Raw genomic sequence first — 16,407 nt, forward strand, 5'->3', positions numbered from 1 at the left:
ACGATTTTAAGAATGACGATTGACAGGTTAGAAGCATGAATAATTTAATTAAAACGCTTTCGCGCAGTACATGGTACAGCGAGACTTTATACATGGTCAACTCATGAGAAAGCGCGGGGAGGGGGGGGGAGAAGAAAGAGTGAGGGAGAAAGTGGGCAAAGGTTATACAAAAATCTCAGATGGCCAGACAGCTCAAACTGGACACAAAATTTTACCTTATCTCGCGGACTTGTCGTTTACTTTTTATCTACGCGTATTAACAATTTCAGTACATTAAAACATGAACATCGTCGGAAATGGAATGGAATGTGTAAACATTTCATTGACTAAAATAGCTGGACTAAAAAGCGTGGACTGTTGGGCTAGTTGGTACATGATTACTGGAGAATTTAGTGCGAATTTAGCGCACGTTGTGTCTGTGTCTCCTTCTATCGTCTCGTCTCTTCGTGCTAAATTCTTCTGTTATAGCTTAACCTTCCCGACTTTTGCTGCCGAAAATTCGTACGTAATGTCACTGAAGTCTTTCCTTTTATCTCTATTTATTTTATTTCATTTATTTATTTTTTCTTTCACTTTCTTACCCCCATTGCACGTGGAACATTATATGCCGATGGAAATTGTGATGGTCAGCATTAACTAAATGGAAAAGCGAAGGCTGGGGAGGACACTCTCATCTCCATAAGCAGGGTTATGTCTCAGGAGGGATCGTGGTGCGCGCGATAAAGCACAAGTACTTATATGAGCGTATCTCGCCGCGATCCCCTCAAGTAGCGCACGGGACGAGTGTCCCCACTTGTCACAATACCCTGGACGCGATATACTGACTCAATATACTGCCATTCTGTCAACAAACCCGCCTATCAAATGCACGTCCACTAAACTCACTGATGCCCCCTGCCAAGAAGAAATATAACGTATTCCACGTTATCTATCCCACGACCCTTTTTTATATAGTGTATTTTCCCGACCAGGAGGAAATGTAATATTCAACAGCACCTGCGTGAGTGTCAGCACCATTTGAGTCGCTGTTTCATCGGAAAGGCGCACAAACAACGGCAAAGTTCTGAAAGAGCGCAATGGCAGTCCATCGACGGATATTTCTGCCAAGTGCACGCTTCGGGGTTCGTTTGAAGTAGACCATATGTATAGTAGCGGCGGCTGACGGTGAGGTGAAAAGACCTGTCTCCGTGTGGAGGTTGCTCTGAAAGGGCGCTTGTTGTCTTTAGCGCCGAGTCTTTCGAATTCCATATGAGATGTCCGCTGCAGGGGATGCCTGACGTGTCGTGAATGGCAATGGGGAGCGATTTCTGCCAGTTCGGTTATGACGTGACATAAATGGGTTCGGCTGACGTTGAAAGAGTTGCGAAAAGGTGCAGAAGTTTAACCAGTTTTGTTGCAGTTCTGTAGCGAGAAAGTGGGCAGACTTTTCTGAGCACGAAGCCTGTGTTGTTGGGGGATTTAATGGTATAGTGCGTAATCAATGTGACGCGTGAATGGATGGTTCCCGGATCAGTTTGATGGAACCGTCATTTTTCAAGCGTTACTTCACCTTGCTTTTAGGTCAGTAAATCAGTAATAGTACTATAGGTCTGCGGAATAAAGAAACAATAATTTAATGATGATGATGATAACGTGTTCTGACTACCCCCCCCCCCTCCAAGTGGTCTTTCCTCTGTAAACGCTTTGTCTGCTCCTTATTGTCACATCAACGTATTTCACCATCGTGGTCATCTGCACCATTAACTTCTTTAATTAATTTTTTTATAATTTAATTCAATATTAATTTAATTTAATTCCCATTAAAAAATTCAACTCGATCCGTTCTTAGATTCCGGAGTAGCGCCTTTGTGTTACTTCCGTTTATGTGTCCTACGCACTTGCTTTGCAATAACAAACAACGTTGGGCTAGTTGGTAAGCATACGACATGGTAGACAGCGCACAAAAACATGCACGAGAAGAAGACTAGTCCGTCTAGTCCGTCCGACTAGTCCGTCAAGCGCTGGTGTTGTCGTCTTCTTCTGGTCCGTGTTTTTGTGCGCTTTCTACCATGTCGCACTTGCTTTCTTAATGATATAAGTGTGCTCTGGCCATGCCTAAGGAGCTGCTCTGCTGAAGTTTCACGAGCGTATTCGCTCCAGAGGGCTGCTTTTTTTTCGTCCTTATCAAAATGAGAAGATAGAAAAATATAACAAGTAGCTTCAACCAAAGTTATACAATGTACGTGTCTTTTATCCGAGTCCTTCCCACGACCATCTCTATAATACACGACCACCACACTCGCACCTATAGCCCCAGCGCCGCTGATTTAGTTTCGCCAAGCGGCCGCCGCACGTTTGTGGCGCTGAATACGGGACCCTCGGCAGACGACGCGTGCTATGCGGATACCGTAGCTGCCGTCATGCGCGTTTGGTTTTGGCTGGTTTTCACGCGGTGGGCAGTGTTTGTCTCCAGTGCATGGTTTGTCAGACGTGAGACGTGATGGTGTATTGCACCGTCCCGCTTTGCAAGCCGAAGAAAGCAGTGTCGGACCCAAGAATTTCCTTCCACGAGTTCCGCTCAAATGCTGCCTTACGGGAGGAGTGGCTCGAAATATATGGCGAGGTCCTGACACAGGCAACTTCATCGCGATTGTTTCATTTCATATACGGTGCAATTTACGGATGGCAGTGTGGTTCATAAATAGTTTTATCTATTCGTAACAGCTGAGTACCTTTTAGGCTTTTACGCATCTCTGTCTGAAAGAAGGAATAATGAACCGTGGCCTCTGACCAGGGATGGGCATAAATACATTTTTTTGAGTATTTAAATATAAATACAAAATACTTCGTTGAAAGGGGTGTTTAAATACTCTTCATAAATACTTTTCGATATGAGTATTTAAATACAAAATATAAATACAGTATTTAAATGCCGTAACTACTACCATAAATACTGTGAGGGAGATGTCATCTGGAATTACAGAAATGACAATGATCATAACAAATGAGCAAGGAAAATTAGCACTTATTTGTTAGATTATCGTGGTAATTTTAATATTAGAAGAAGACCGCATCACTCAGGCGTCTTGTGCTCGGCCGTACAATCAGATTCGCAAAGGGGAACCATCTCCACAGGTGCCGATGAACAAAGGCTTGCATTAAATTTGATGAAGATGCTTCGTACAACAAGGTAGTCAGCCGCGACCATTGTCTCCAACAACAGCGAAAAACTCGCCATCTAAAATCGTTTTTCGCCTGCATGCTAGCTCAAACACTGCGCCCTAAATTCGCCATTCTTCCCAAAATGTCAAACGCAGGGCATATCTACGGCATGAGTCAGTATATTTTAGCAGTATATATTTTTATTTTTGCTTATTTTTATTTGTTTATTTTAAGAGTATATATATTTAGGAGTATTTATAAAGTAGTTACAAGAATAAGTACCTCAAAACTGATATTTAAATATAACTATAAATATACGTTTTTCTACTCTATATTTAAATACAAAATATAAATAATTGTGGTGTTTATATTTTATATAGTACTTTAATTACAATGTATTCAAATACTGCCCATCCCTGCCTATACGACAGACTACTCGACAGCGTGTTCTCAGCATTTCAAGGCCGAAGACTTTAGCATCGGCGCAAAGCGCAAAATTCTCAGACGTGGCGCCGTGGCTACTTTACCTACGTTTAGTTACAGCGTACTAGAATAGGGTGTAGTTTAGTGATCACGAAGTTTACGCGGCCTTGCATGTCCCAGAGATGGTCGTGGTCGTTCCTAGAATTCCAGGACTCTTCGCGGGCAGTTTCCTTTCGCGATTTTCTTTGTCACAAGTTTTGTGTTAAGGAGCCCTACACCCAATGCTGTGCCGTTGCAAGATAAAATGCTGCAGCAGAAATAATTAGAAATCCACACTGAACGCCTTGTCGCACTTTTTTTACACGGTAATCTGGTTACTTTCACCTTTGAGCAATTCAGAATGGTCCGAATTAGGTTTGAAAGCAAGCAAACTGGAACTATAATTTAATTTCTTCTTGTGAGCTAACCGTCTCAGTTCTCAATCTAAACAGTAAAGCCCACTTGAAGGTATACCGTGAGCGGAAACACGGGACATTCTGGACAGTGATAAGGAGCACATATTCTGCGAGTACCTATAATCAACAATAAGGGGACAGGCCGGCACAATCTTCTCAGATTTAGACAAGGCCCTGTCCATGTCCTCTTTACGTTGTTCTGTCACGTTTCAACTAGATTAACCCATATGCATCTTTCTGTAGTGGCAGCAGTAAGTAGCAGTATAAGCATCTTTCTGTCCTCTGGATCTTCTCGGCCAATTAGCCGTTACAATTTGTTGCTTTGGACGTTACACAGCATGATGACGTCTGCAGCATGATGTACATTAATATGCAACTGCTACTTTCAAAATGAGTGGTCGTTTAATTTCTGGTGATCGTAATTGCCCTGAACTGAAAATCAAGAAGAAGAAAAAGCTATCTAAAATGCTGCCCGCTCTACGGAGAAGGGTTGTTTTTGTTCCAGACCGGTTGACGAGCTACCATCGTCTGGCAGTAGTGCCTAAAACTGGAGCACTTAAGAGAGAGAGAAAGAGGGAGAACAAATGAAAACTGGAATGCGTGATGGAGAGGGCTCGAAGCTATCTTGCTCTTTGTCCAGCCGGGCAGCCGTGATCGTATAGTGGTTAGTACCTTGCGTTGTGGCCGCAATAACCCAGGTTCGAATCCTGGTCACGGCATATATTTTACTTTTATTTAATCTTGAGGTATGCTGATCATGTGACCAAACGTCTCGATTTAGGCGGGACAAGTCCTGCTTTTGCGCGTAGTGATCCCGCTGTCCCACGAGCATGTTTGAGGACGCTGTTTTGTTCCAGTTTTGGCTGGTACGATCCCCGAATAAAAAAGAAATAGATGCCGCTAAACAAGGGTCTTCTACGTGGTGGTGGTGGTGCTAATGAAAAATCTCGCTGTTGTCCTCCTCACAGAGGTGGGCAACGTCGCGACTAACGCTCTGGGGGAACGTGGGTCTTGGGCCGACTTCTAAGGGAACTGTCCCACGTGGCCCTGTTCCGGCACACATCTATCCATGATCTGCCAATGGAACATTATGGTGTGTTGGCTAATTGGATTGGATATGGATATGAAAGTTGGATAGGGGTTGACTAAAATGCCAACCTTTTGACAATATTTCGTGGAAAACGAAGATATGCGCACGCTTTTCTCATCAAGCTGCCTCGGTGGGAACGTGCACCTTGATGTAATGATCAATCATCGCGACACTGACGATAATGCATACATTTCGTATCTATGATTTATGGTACTTTTTTTTTCTGTTAAGTTGTTGAGATGAAAGTTCAGTAGTGGACACAGGACTGTGTGCGTTTCAAATTGTCAATGTAAGTGTTTCGCAACGGGGACTGTACTACAGGGTTCGCCCTCAGAGTCCCGTTTCTACTGTACATAATTATGTGCATTTGAAAATAAAGGAATTAGAATCTGTAATGACGAAATGGAAGTGCAAGTTCAACGAGGTCGGGGAGATATTTTTCGTTCAAAAAGAAAACCAATCAAAAATAACAACATTGGGTATTGGAGCGGTGAAATCTGTAAGATTTGCTGACTGACAGCAATCCCTCCCCCCTCCATGTCCCGCCTTGGGGTAGGAAGAATATGGTCACATTAAGAATGCATCTTATCCGAATATCGAAGAAAATTTCGTCTGCTGTCAAGATCACTGGTCATCGGAAAGCCTCCTCTTTCTCCGTCTGCAAGAAATAGAAGCCTTGACGATAGATGTCGGACAGATTGTATTTACACTGTAATTACAAAACATAAAAAAAAAAGTAGAAGTACACCCGGAAGTTCGAAAGCGTACTGCAGAGAAGTTGCACAAGCAACTCGTTCTGCCGGAGGCTGTTCCAGAGTGGTCGACGACCTGCCACGGTCTGACGACAGTGCCGAAAGGTAGATTATCGTGAAAAAGAACACTAAAAAGAAGGAAAACGCAAAGTGGAGCACTGGAAAGAGTGCGTTTGTAGAAGAGGAGTTGGTTAGAATCGTTGTCCCACTGGGCAGCCGTGATCGTATAGTGGTTAGTACCTTGCGTTGTGGCCGCAATAACCCAGGTTCGAATCCTGGTCACGGCATAATTTTACTTTTAAGGGATTAAGCTTAGTGCTTCATGCAATAAGTTAATCTTTGTTCCTTTTCGCCGAAGCGCACGTCGGCAGCACTTCTACGAGCGGATCTTTGCATTTTTTGCCCCTATCACCCCGGTTGTAATTCTGGTGAACATACTTCGTTTTCAATATATGGCTCGATAAAAATTTTCGTGTTAATACAGGGCGTTTTTTTTTTATCATTTACAGAATTTTTATGAAAAGTTATGAGAGCAGCATTGATGTCGTTTTTGCAGTTGAGCTCTACAGCCACGTGCACATCCTCTCGAAAAAAAAAGTACGCAACTACAAGGTGACTAATTACCTAAAATTAATTAACTAACTCTTTAATAAGCGGATTTCGTGCGAAAGCGAGATTGCAGACTAAAAGACTATCTCAGTGAAGCGCTCCGCAGGAGCGCATCAGTATCGGCACCTACTCCAATCATCTCCATCGCTCCAAATCACGTGGCCCTCTGACGTGAAATGCGTTCCCGGTAGCCGCGGTTTCGGTTTTGGCTCATTTGCATATCGAAATTCGGGAATGGATATCTTTCAGGATCAGGATTTTTTAAACGTGGCTTTCAACGGTGATAGTGTTTGATTTTGCAATTTCAAATTTGCTCGAAATCCCCTAATTAACGAGTTAATTAATGGATTTTAGGTAATTAGTCATCCTGTATTCTTTTCGAGAGGATGTCCACCTGGCCGTAGAACTCAACAGCAAAAACGACATTTATGCTGCTCTCAGAGGTTTTTCTTATAAAAAAATTCTGTAAAGGATAAAAAATACCCTGTATTTATGTACGCAAATATTTCCACGGCTTCTGTGTTGTCCTTCTCCCTTTCCTTGTGCTTTGGAGGCTCTAATCCAACACTTACTCGTTGTGCATGTCAACGTCGGGCATGCAGTCTGTTTTAGAAGACAGCAGTGACATGTTTAGTTGATTCAATGATCGATCAGGAGCCACGGGATCGATGTCCATTCTTAACGAACACATTGACAGACTTTCCCCATAATGATCCTTCTTCAGCAAGACCCTTCAGATCTTTCAACCGGTACTCATGCACGCAGGCACATCGACAAACTTTATCCATTTTGCTGCTGGAAGGCTTCTTTCTGGGCTAGACTTTTTCTTATTTCCATTTTTTTTATTTAACAGTACAGTCGGCCTTTTGTCCAGGGGCCACTACAGGAGATGACGCGAGACAACACGACATGAAGACAATGCAACCAGACATTCCAGACATTATGGACTTGAGAGAAGCCGGCTCCGTGCATAATGTCTTCAAGTTCAAGTCTTCAACTTGTGCTTCGCGGGAGAGCTTGGGGTTGATTTGATTCGCTCTACGATCAGTTTGTTTTTCATCGTTATTCATTGTATATACTCATTTTCCAGCATTACAGTTCAAAAGAGCCAATATTACCCTTTCTTCAATTGAATTGAATTGAAGAAAAGACACTAGCTGTGGGATTCGAACCCACACCCTCTGATTGCCGGCCAGAGATGCTACCGGTCAGGGACTGCCGGTCAGTTGGCTTTCTTTTTTTTTTTTCTTTTTTTTTCGGTCAGTTGGTGTTGCAACGCTTGCGTTGTGTTTGGCCTTCTACGTTACCCTTTGTATTCTGCTCCTTCGGAGGCTACTTTATCATGCATAGAGTGTTAACCTGTCTCAATCCTAATTTTTGTGGTCGCAGACACTGGCGGAGCCAGAAAAAATATTTCGCGAGGGGTCCTATGGGGACATTAGATGGGGAAGGGGAATTCAGCCTCGACCTCATCTCTCCTCTCCCTCTCCCAAATGCACTACCAAAGGTACCATTTCGGGGGTGAGGGTTTCGGGGGTTTCGGTGCTCAGGAATAGGACTCGCTTTGATACTGGTCACAGGATTGATTGATTGATTGATTGACGAGAGAGGACGATTTTAGCAGATTTTGGTAATATTGTATATAGTTAAGGTAGAGTTGTATATAGTATTGTATAGTTGACGCTACGAACCGGGCCGATTACGTTACCGGATCGAATATATGTTATAATACTGAGCGCAGTGTTGCGGTTGCATCTTTCGTGGCGTTCGTACCGAACACTGGATCACCGAGAGAAGGAGCAAGATAAAAATAGATCGTGAAAGTAGGGCAGTTTGTGGAGACGGCGCGGTAGTACTTCTGCAGTCCATTGTCCAGCCGGGCAGCCGTGATCGTATAGTGGTTAGTACCTTGCGTTGTGGCCGCAATAACCCAGGTTCGAATCCTGGTCACGGCATATTTTATTTTTTGTAAACGAATGCATTAATCTTGTAAATTATCCATATAATTCGTAGTGTGCCACCGTGGTGATCGGCGATGACCGTAGTGCGGTGATGGTCGGTCGTCCAGCTCATGGCGCTGATCACGGCAGGTTTTTTAATTTTCATATTGATAAAAATAGCGCATGTCGCTTAACGGTAAAGAACGAGAACAAAAACTCGGCTTGTTCCGTGGCAAGGGTTAAATGCAGCATTTGTACAGACAGAAAGTCTTCGACGGTTAATTGCTTCAGTACCCAGATTCAAATTCTGATCACAGCGACGTTTCAAACTTGAACTGTAGATTCGTTCTTTAAACCAGCTAGCGAGTTTCCTCTATTTTTAATAGCATTCTAATAATAATAATAATAATAATAATAAATTTTTATTGAACACAGTAAAGCGTACACTATAGAAAGGCCCCGCCTAACCCGTAGATACTTGTGGGCAGTACCCGACAGACAATAGATACAGGGTGCCCTAACGTAAGAGAAGAGACTACGCAAAGCTAATAAATAGAACACTAATACATAACTAATACGCAGAAGTAATGGCAAGAACAGAATAATTAATCATAAAATATTTCCCGAAACATAGCTTTAGCAGATGACACAGATGTTAATGACAAGGCCTATAATGGAAGAGAGTTAAATACGGCAGGTACATAATAATAGCTGCACCTTGGCCCTATGACGTAAAAATTCTAGAAACTTTATACATCTCCGGAAAGCGAGATTGTATACGGAAAGGGCTTGGAATTTTAAATGTGCTTCTCCAATAATGTTAAAAAACTACTGTTTCAGTAAACAGGTTGTGAAGTGTAGGAAGTTTTTTTAGGTGTAGGAAGTTAGGAATTTTATTTTTGACTTGATATATATGTTTTTTTTTTTTTTTTTTTGCCATAAACAACCCAGGGTATGGGGATCGTGCTGTACTAATGTAATGTCTGATATATAGTCCAATCGTACTATAATTGTGACTTGTAGCGTTGTTGTGCAGCTCTTGGAGCATTCCGGGCCATGTCCATTACATGCAATAGTACCCGACTGCTTCGGATGCAATGTAACTTAATTCTGTGTTAACGCCGCGAAGCAACTGTGGCGATGAGCGAATGCGAGGTATATACAACACTGTGTTCAATTCAACGAAGCCCCTGTTGGTCAGTAGCAAATAATGTGGTACGCAGTACAATTCCTATGTGCTGATGAGAGATACCAGTATATACAGGGAGGAATCTAAGCGTTTACTCATGTATGCTCAACAACGACGACACTTGTAAGAATTGACAAGGCATTTTTTTTTTAGTTCTCGTATTGCTTGTACTGACACACGTCCTTGTCATGCACAGTCTCGGAGTGGAACAAAGTGCATGGCTACTAAATGATGCGAATTGAGACATTCGCTGAAAAATGAGTCGCCGTCAGTGCTTATGCAGTTGCTGAAACAGTCCCGGACCGCGTTTGATTTCTTCGAATCCGTTCACAAGTGGCTTGACGTATTGTGATTCGCTAGTTTTTTCCTTTTTCTTTTAGCTGCTATAGGGTTTCGACGCAGAAGTTGACTGTGTGATCCGCCCGACCCTGATACTTGAGTCCTCCCTCGCAACTTTGAACTATGAGACAATTCCAGACGACAAAGGAGGGCCGTATGTGAGCCATCTACTGCTGTATGTACCAGTGGCGCATTATGACCTTACTTGTCGAGGCGCCATAAAAACTCGAATTATCATCATCATCAGTACCATCACCATCACATCAGTCATCCAACCGAATCCAGCATTGATGAGCATCGTTTGGTTGAAGCAGTTGTTTGATTGAAACATTGAACGATACGACCCATCGCTGAATCCTACATCCTAAGATTTTTGTAAATCTACTCCTAATTATTACATCTAAATATTTTTTTATTCTGTGTTAGCGCCGCGAAGCAACTGTGACTATGAGCGGCGTACAGATGGAGAGGGGGGATAGTATGCGTCCTGGGCCGACTTCAGGGGGAACTGTGCCGACATTCGTCTGGAAAGTCTTCGGAAGACCCAGAGAAAACCTCTGATAGCACAGCCTGTGGTAAGATTCGAACCCCGTACCTCCCATTCTTCAGCACGACCTTATGGCCACCACCGAAGAGCGGGACGCATTAAACCGCTCGGCCATGCCGCTGGTGCATCCTAAGAAATAGGGGAGTACAAATTGTGGAGCAATTTACGACTTCTACTCCCCAATATTGCAATTACTCCCCATTTTAGTCTCCTGACTCCGACATTTACTCCCCAGTGACTGAAAATGATCCCCACACTTTGCATAGACTTCTGTGAATTTAGTCCCGAATGGGAATGATGGTGGTGGCAATACATCTGTCCCCAAATGGACTAAAACTACTATTTCCTTTTTCTTTTGTTTTTTAAACACATTAACAACCCATTAACACAACGCATTAACACATTAACGACACAACACATTAACACATTAAAGAAAAGGTTTGTGTTTTTCTTTTTGTTTGTTCTTTTTTTTTTTCTCTTGTTTTGTTCTTTGTTCGTTTGTATCTAGTCCCCAAATGGACTAAAGCTACTCTCTTCTTTTATTTTCTTTTTTTTTTTACGCAGAATTTACGTCTTCCATTTCATGTAACGGTTTCGTGTAGGGTTAATTGCGTAAATCAATGTAATTTACTTAATATTTAGATTATTAACCGAAAAGAAAGAAGAAAAAGACGAAGGATAAATGCTCAAGACATATTGCTAGAGGCATACAAGAATATACAAGTGGTCATACAGACACGTAAAATCAGCTGTATTTGCATCTTGGACTATTAGGTCGGTTGTGACTTCCGCATGACGCAGTTTATTGACGTTTCTTTCAAAGTTCAAGGCCAGGCTAATCACCCTGCTGTCCAGCTTACTTCAACATATCATCCGCACAGAGGCTAAATAAATAACGAGAGGGTAATTAGTTACCCTATGCACGTGCTTCTGGGAACTGTCCCAGGAAAAGAGGAATGCCTCGCTTTGATCCTGGTCACAGCAGTAACCCATGTGCGTGATTGATTTATTCATTAGTTAGTTGGTTGGTTGGTTGGTTGGTTATGGAGAGTCTTGGGAAAAGTTACTTTGAAAAGTAACTAGTTATAGTTACAGTTACACGAGCCAAAAAGTAGTTAAGTTATAGCTACAGTTACATCGCGAAAATAGTAACTAGTTAAGTTACAGTTACTAGTTACAGTTACAAATTACAGTTACTTTCAGAAAATTTAGTAATGAAGATGACGTATCAACTTTTATCGCAGAATTACTTTTATTACACATATTATCTGTACATATTTCACTCAAAGAGCGGCTGCTGCTCGAAGTTCGCATCACTGAGTTTGCCTCTCTTAATTGCGAAAATATCCCGGCCCACGCTGAAATGCCGCTCGACTGGGGCGCTGGAGGGAATGCCGGTATTATATTTAACGAATATTCTTCTTATAATTGGGAAATCATTCGGGGCAGCTAGGGTTATGCGGCTGCCATCATTCCACCTCTCGAATACCTCGGCCTCCTGTACAGTTCTTCTTTGTCCCGTCTTGATTTTCGTTGTTTCTTTCGCGTGTAGAAAGTCAAGGCTGTCATGTGACACGTGCTTCTTTTCAGTGGCTGCCCAGGCTGTGCCACGTTTATATTCTTCAAAGATGGCAGTCCTTATTGTTTTTAGAGTAAGGAACTACAGCATAACCGCAGAGGCGGTCAAAAGGTCGTTAAAAAGAGAAAAAGGAAAAGAGAAGACAAATGAAGTGTGATGCGAGGTGGCTCCGAAATAGAAAATCTGCGATTTCGAAAAGCAGTAAACTAGTTACCCAGAAAAGTACATAGTTACAGTTAAAAGTTACATTTCCCGTACCAGTAACTAGTTACAGTCAATAGTTACATTTTTTGTAACTAGTTACTTGTAACTAAGTTACTTCCCAAGACTGGTTAGGGAGGATGATTTTAGCAGATTTTAGTAGTACAGGTCCCGACAAAAGTTTACGGAACACTGGAGTGGTGTATATATAGTCATCTGGGCGACACGGTTGCTGCAAACAGGAGCAGATAGACATACAAACAGGTGACCGGGTACTCGACGCACCTCTCAGTAAGTATGTCCACTCCCGTTCGCCGCTATGGTCTCGCTGAGATCAAGAAATACGTCGCTCTGGTGTTCCGTGAACTTTTGTCGGGTTCTGTACGAACCAATAAATCAGCAGAAAATGAAAAGGTTTGTTGAGACCCTGTACCGGACAGATTACGTTCCGCAAGTCTCCATCACGTTTAATTATGTTGTAATACTGAGCGCAGTACTGCAGGGAGTATTTCGTGGTGTTCGTACCGAACACTGTATTACGCAGAGAAGAAGCAAGGTAAAACGAGATCATGAAAGTAGGGCAGTTTGTGGAGAGGGCGCGCGAGGACTCGCACTGCTGCTTGTCCGTCTGGGCAGCCGTGATCGTATAGTGGTTAGTACCTTGCGTTGTGGCCGCAATAACCCAGGTTCGAATCCTGGTCACGGCATTTTTTTTTTTTTTGTTAAGCAATGCACCAATCTTGTAATATTTCAATATAATTCGTGAGGTGCCATTGTGATTGATTTGCAGCACACCTATGACCTGTGACACAAAGACGGGAAACGCTTTCTCCAATAAGATTGGCAGTGCACTGTGTGTAGTACGGATATCGCGATGAGCGTTTTGTTCAGATGGTCCAGCCCAAAGCCCTGATCACGCCAGTTCCTTTTATTCTCTCTCTTTTAGAGCTCATCATAAGAATAGCGCACTTGTCTTAACGCATACCGTAACGAGAACAAAAACTGTGATTATCCTGTGTAAAAGTTGAATGCAGCATTTGTACAGACAGAAAGACTTCGACGGTTAATTGCTTCAGTGACCCAGGTTCAGATTCTCATCATAGCGACGTTTCGAACCTGAACTGTAGATTCGTTCTTTCAAACAGCTAGCAATTTTCCTCTACTCTCAGTTTTTTTTTTTTTCTAACATTCTAATTGTATTGTGATTGTGACCTGTAGCCTTGTTGTGCAGCTCCTTGGTGCATTCCGGACCATGCCATTTACACGTAGGAGTACCCGACTGCTTCGAATGCAATGGGTATTCAAGTCAAACCGCGACTTTTCATTTTTCGCAAAGGTAAAAAGGTGTTGATGGTGGTACCACTCGGCAGAAAATCAACATGAACAACGCCGGCCTTGTCCCAGAAAACCGTGGCCATAACCTTACCCGCAGACGGGGTGCTTCGGAACTTCTTCGGAGCTGGCGAGCCCAGATGCTTCCACTGTTTTGATGCGCGTTTAGACTCAGGAGTGAAATGGTGCACCCACGTTTCATCGCACGTGATGATCTGATCAAGGAACGGCTGTCCTTCAGTGTCGAAACGGTACCTTAGCTCTTGGGAGATTTACAGTCTTCTCTGCCGGTCAAACACAGAGAGCTGCCTCGGGACCCAACGGGCACTAACTTTCCGGAACTCAGGTGTTCATGAATGATAGTGTTCAACGTTCCCACAGAAATGTCCGTCTTTCGAGCCCGTGAGCCCGTTCGAGACATGTTATCCGTCGGTCCTTGAGGATCAGACGCTCCACAAGTTGGATGTTCTCAGGAACTTTGACACTGGGCTCTGAGCCGCCCCAGCCGGGATCGTCCTGCACTGATGTACGGCCGTCTCGGAACCGTTTGCACCACTCAAACGCTTTGCTGCGGCTGAGTGTATTGTGGCCATATTGGGCCTGAAGTATTCTGTGAGTTTCAGATGACTTTACGCCTTCATTCACGAGAAACTTGATGACAATTCGCTGTTCGATGCGCGCGCTCACCTCATTGTCGGCCATCTTGTCCAGCACGTGTCCTCTGTTTTGCACAAACTTTGTACCACCACGTGGTGAACGCGGAGGCCTGTCGCGTGTGAAAATGACGAAAAAGAAGTAGCGCGAGCCATTTGTACACTCAGGAGACAGAAAATCCCGGTTTGACTTGAACACCCCTCGTATACAACTGTGTTCACTTTGAAGACGTCCCTCCTGGTCAGCAGCAGATAATGTAGTCTAAGAAGCACAATTTCTATGTGCTGATTATAGATACCAGCATAGACAGGAAGGAATCTGAGCGTTTACTCATATGCTCAACAACGACGGCACTTGTAAGAACGGACAAGGTTTTTTTTTTTTCTTTCTTTTTTCTTTCTTGTATTGCTTGTGCTGACATACATCCTTGTCATGCACAGTCTCGCAGTTCAATAAAGTGCAGGGCTACTAAATGATGCGAATTTGAGAAACGACTGGCCTATATAATGCTGATGCAGACTGCTGAAACAGTCCCGGACCACGTTTGTTTTCTTTGAATCCATTCACGAGTGATTTGACATGTTTAATTCTCTAGCTGGTCCCTTCTGAGCAGCTTTCTCCTTTTCTTTTTTTTTCTTTTTAACTGCTGTAATGTTTCGATGCAGAAGTACTCTTTATGGACCGCCAACCTTGTATATACTTGAAACCTCCTTCGCAACTTTGAAGTAATAAAACTACTACTGCAGATGACAAAGGAGCGTCGTATGTCAGCCGTCGACTGTTGCGCCATAAACACTCGAATCATCGTCATCACCATCATCATCATGTGAGCCATCCAACCGAATCGAGTATAGATGTGCATTGCTTGAACGATGTGACCTTCGCGAGATCCTACACTCAAAGGAAAAGAGGATGAAGTTGGGGAAACAATTACAGCTTCTAGTCCCCGAGATTGCAATTACTCCCCATTTTATCATCCTGGCTCCGAAATTTGCTCCCCAGTGATGGTCCCCAAACATCGCATAAACTTTTAAACGCATTTAGTCCCGAAAGGGACTAAAATTACTCCTTCTTTTTACTTTTTTTTTTTTACTTTTTTTTTACGTAGAGTTTACGTCTTTCTGGTCGTGTTTGTAACCGACACTTAAGAAATTTCGTGTAACGGTTTGGTGTCAGGTTAATTACATAAATCAACATAATTTGTATAATATTTAGATAGTAATTCTTATTTATAATTTTGTCATTAGTAATAAATATAATAAAACATAATAAAACTAAACAATTAGAAGTTACCCAAAACCTCGCGGTGCTTCTCAAACGGAGAGAGCCCCTCTAAATTAATTCTTAGAGTGTCGTATTCCCATAGGGCCGGCGAAGTGTGCTCTACGTATAGGAGAGACGAGAGAGAAAGAAATTAGGTAGAACATAAAGGAGACGGAATTCGAAAACGGGGACACTTGATGAAGAACGTTTCTGGAAATGCCTTGCTTAATAGTAGGTGATCGTTCCATTTGGGCAGCGTCTTCCTGCCTTTCAACAGTTTCCTTTTTCTTTCAAGCCCTTTCAACATCACCACCACCACCACCACCACCTTTTTCTTCTTTTTTTTTTTTACATGCAAGATTTACGAGGAAATAATATCTTCCTAGAAACGGCCAAATTAACGATCAAGTACTTCTTGTTTTGCTGTGCCCGTGTACATGCATCTTGATGAGTGTCCTGGTCGAGACATTCTTTATACAGCAAAGAGAATGTGCGTAATCCGTCAGCTAAACCGTCCTTTTTCCAGTGTTGTACCCGTTACCGAAATATGGTATCGCAATACCCATACTCGTTACTTGTACGCAATACCCATACTCGTAAAAAGTATCGAAATGCCGATATCGATACTTCTTTTTTAAAGTAACGGAGCACCGCTACCGTTATCAAAAAAAAAAGGTAATGCGATACTCTTCCGGATACTTTTGTTGGAAATACGAAGACGCTGCAACATAGAAATCTCGCTTGCGTGAACACCCCACTTGTATAGTAGCAAATAGACCTCTAACCCAGAAACGTCATCATGACGTTGGTAGGCGGAATGAAACCGAAATAAATCGGAAGGGGAGGGCTGGGTTCCATGAATGGGAACTTCTTCGCTGTCTCCTATTGACAGA

At 42.9% G+C, this 16,407-nt stretch overlaps 1 protein-coding gene and 4 non-coding genes across 6 annotated transcripts in view; all 5 read left to right on the forward strand.

Moving 5' to 3' along the window:
* Nucleotides 1-16,407, forward strand: part of LOC135391005 (QRFP-like peptide receptor) — a 169,187-nt gene that overhangs the window by 48,550 nt on the left and 104,230 nt on the right. The gene's annotated exons all lie outside the window — the stretch shown is intronic.
* Nucleotides 4,667-4,738, forward strand: Trnah-gug (transfer RNA histidin (anticodon GUG)). Its single transcript has one exon. It is a non-coding gene; the product is annotated as a tRNA-His (tRNA).
* Nucleotides 6,077-6,148, forward strand: Trnah-gug (transfer RNA histidin (anticodon GUG)). Its single transcript has one exon. It is a non-coding gene; the product is annotated as a tRNA-His (tRNA).
* Nucleotides 8,354-8,425, forward strand: Trnah-gug (transfer RNA histidin (anticodon GUG)). Its single transcript has one exon. It is a non-coding gene; the product is annotated as a tRNA-His (tRNA).
* Nucleotides 12,901-12,972, forward strand: Trnah-gug (transfer RNA histidin (anticodon GUG)). Its single transcript has one exon. It is a non-coding gene; the product is annotated as a tRNA-His (tRNA).

Source organism: Ornithodoros turicata, chromosome 4 (genome assembly GCF_037126465.1).
Source record: "Ornithodoros turicata isolate Travis chromosome 4, ASM3712646v1, whole genome shotgun sequence".
Lineage (NCBI taxonomy): Eukaryota > Metazoa > Arthropoda > Arachnida > Ixodida > Argasidae > Ornithodoros > Ornithodoros turicata.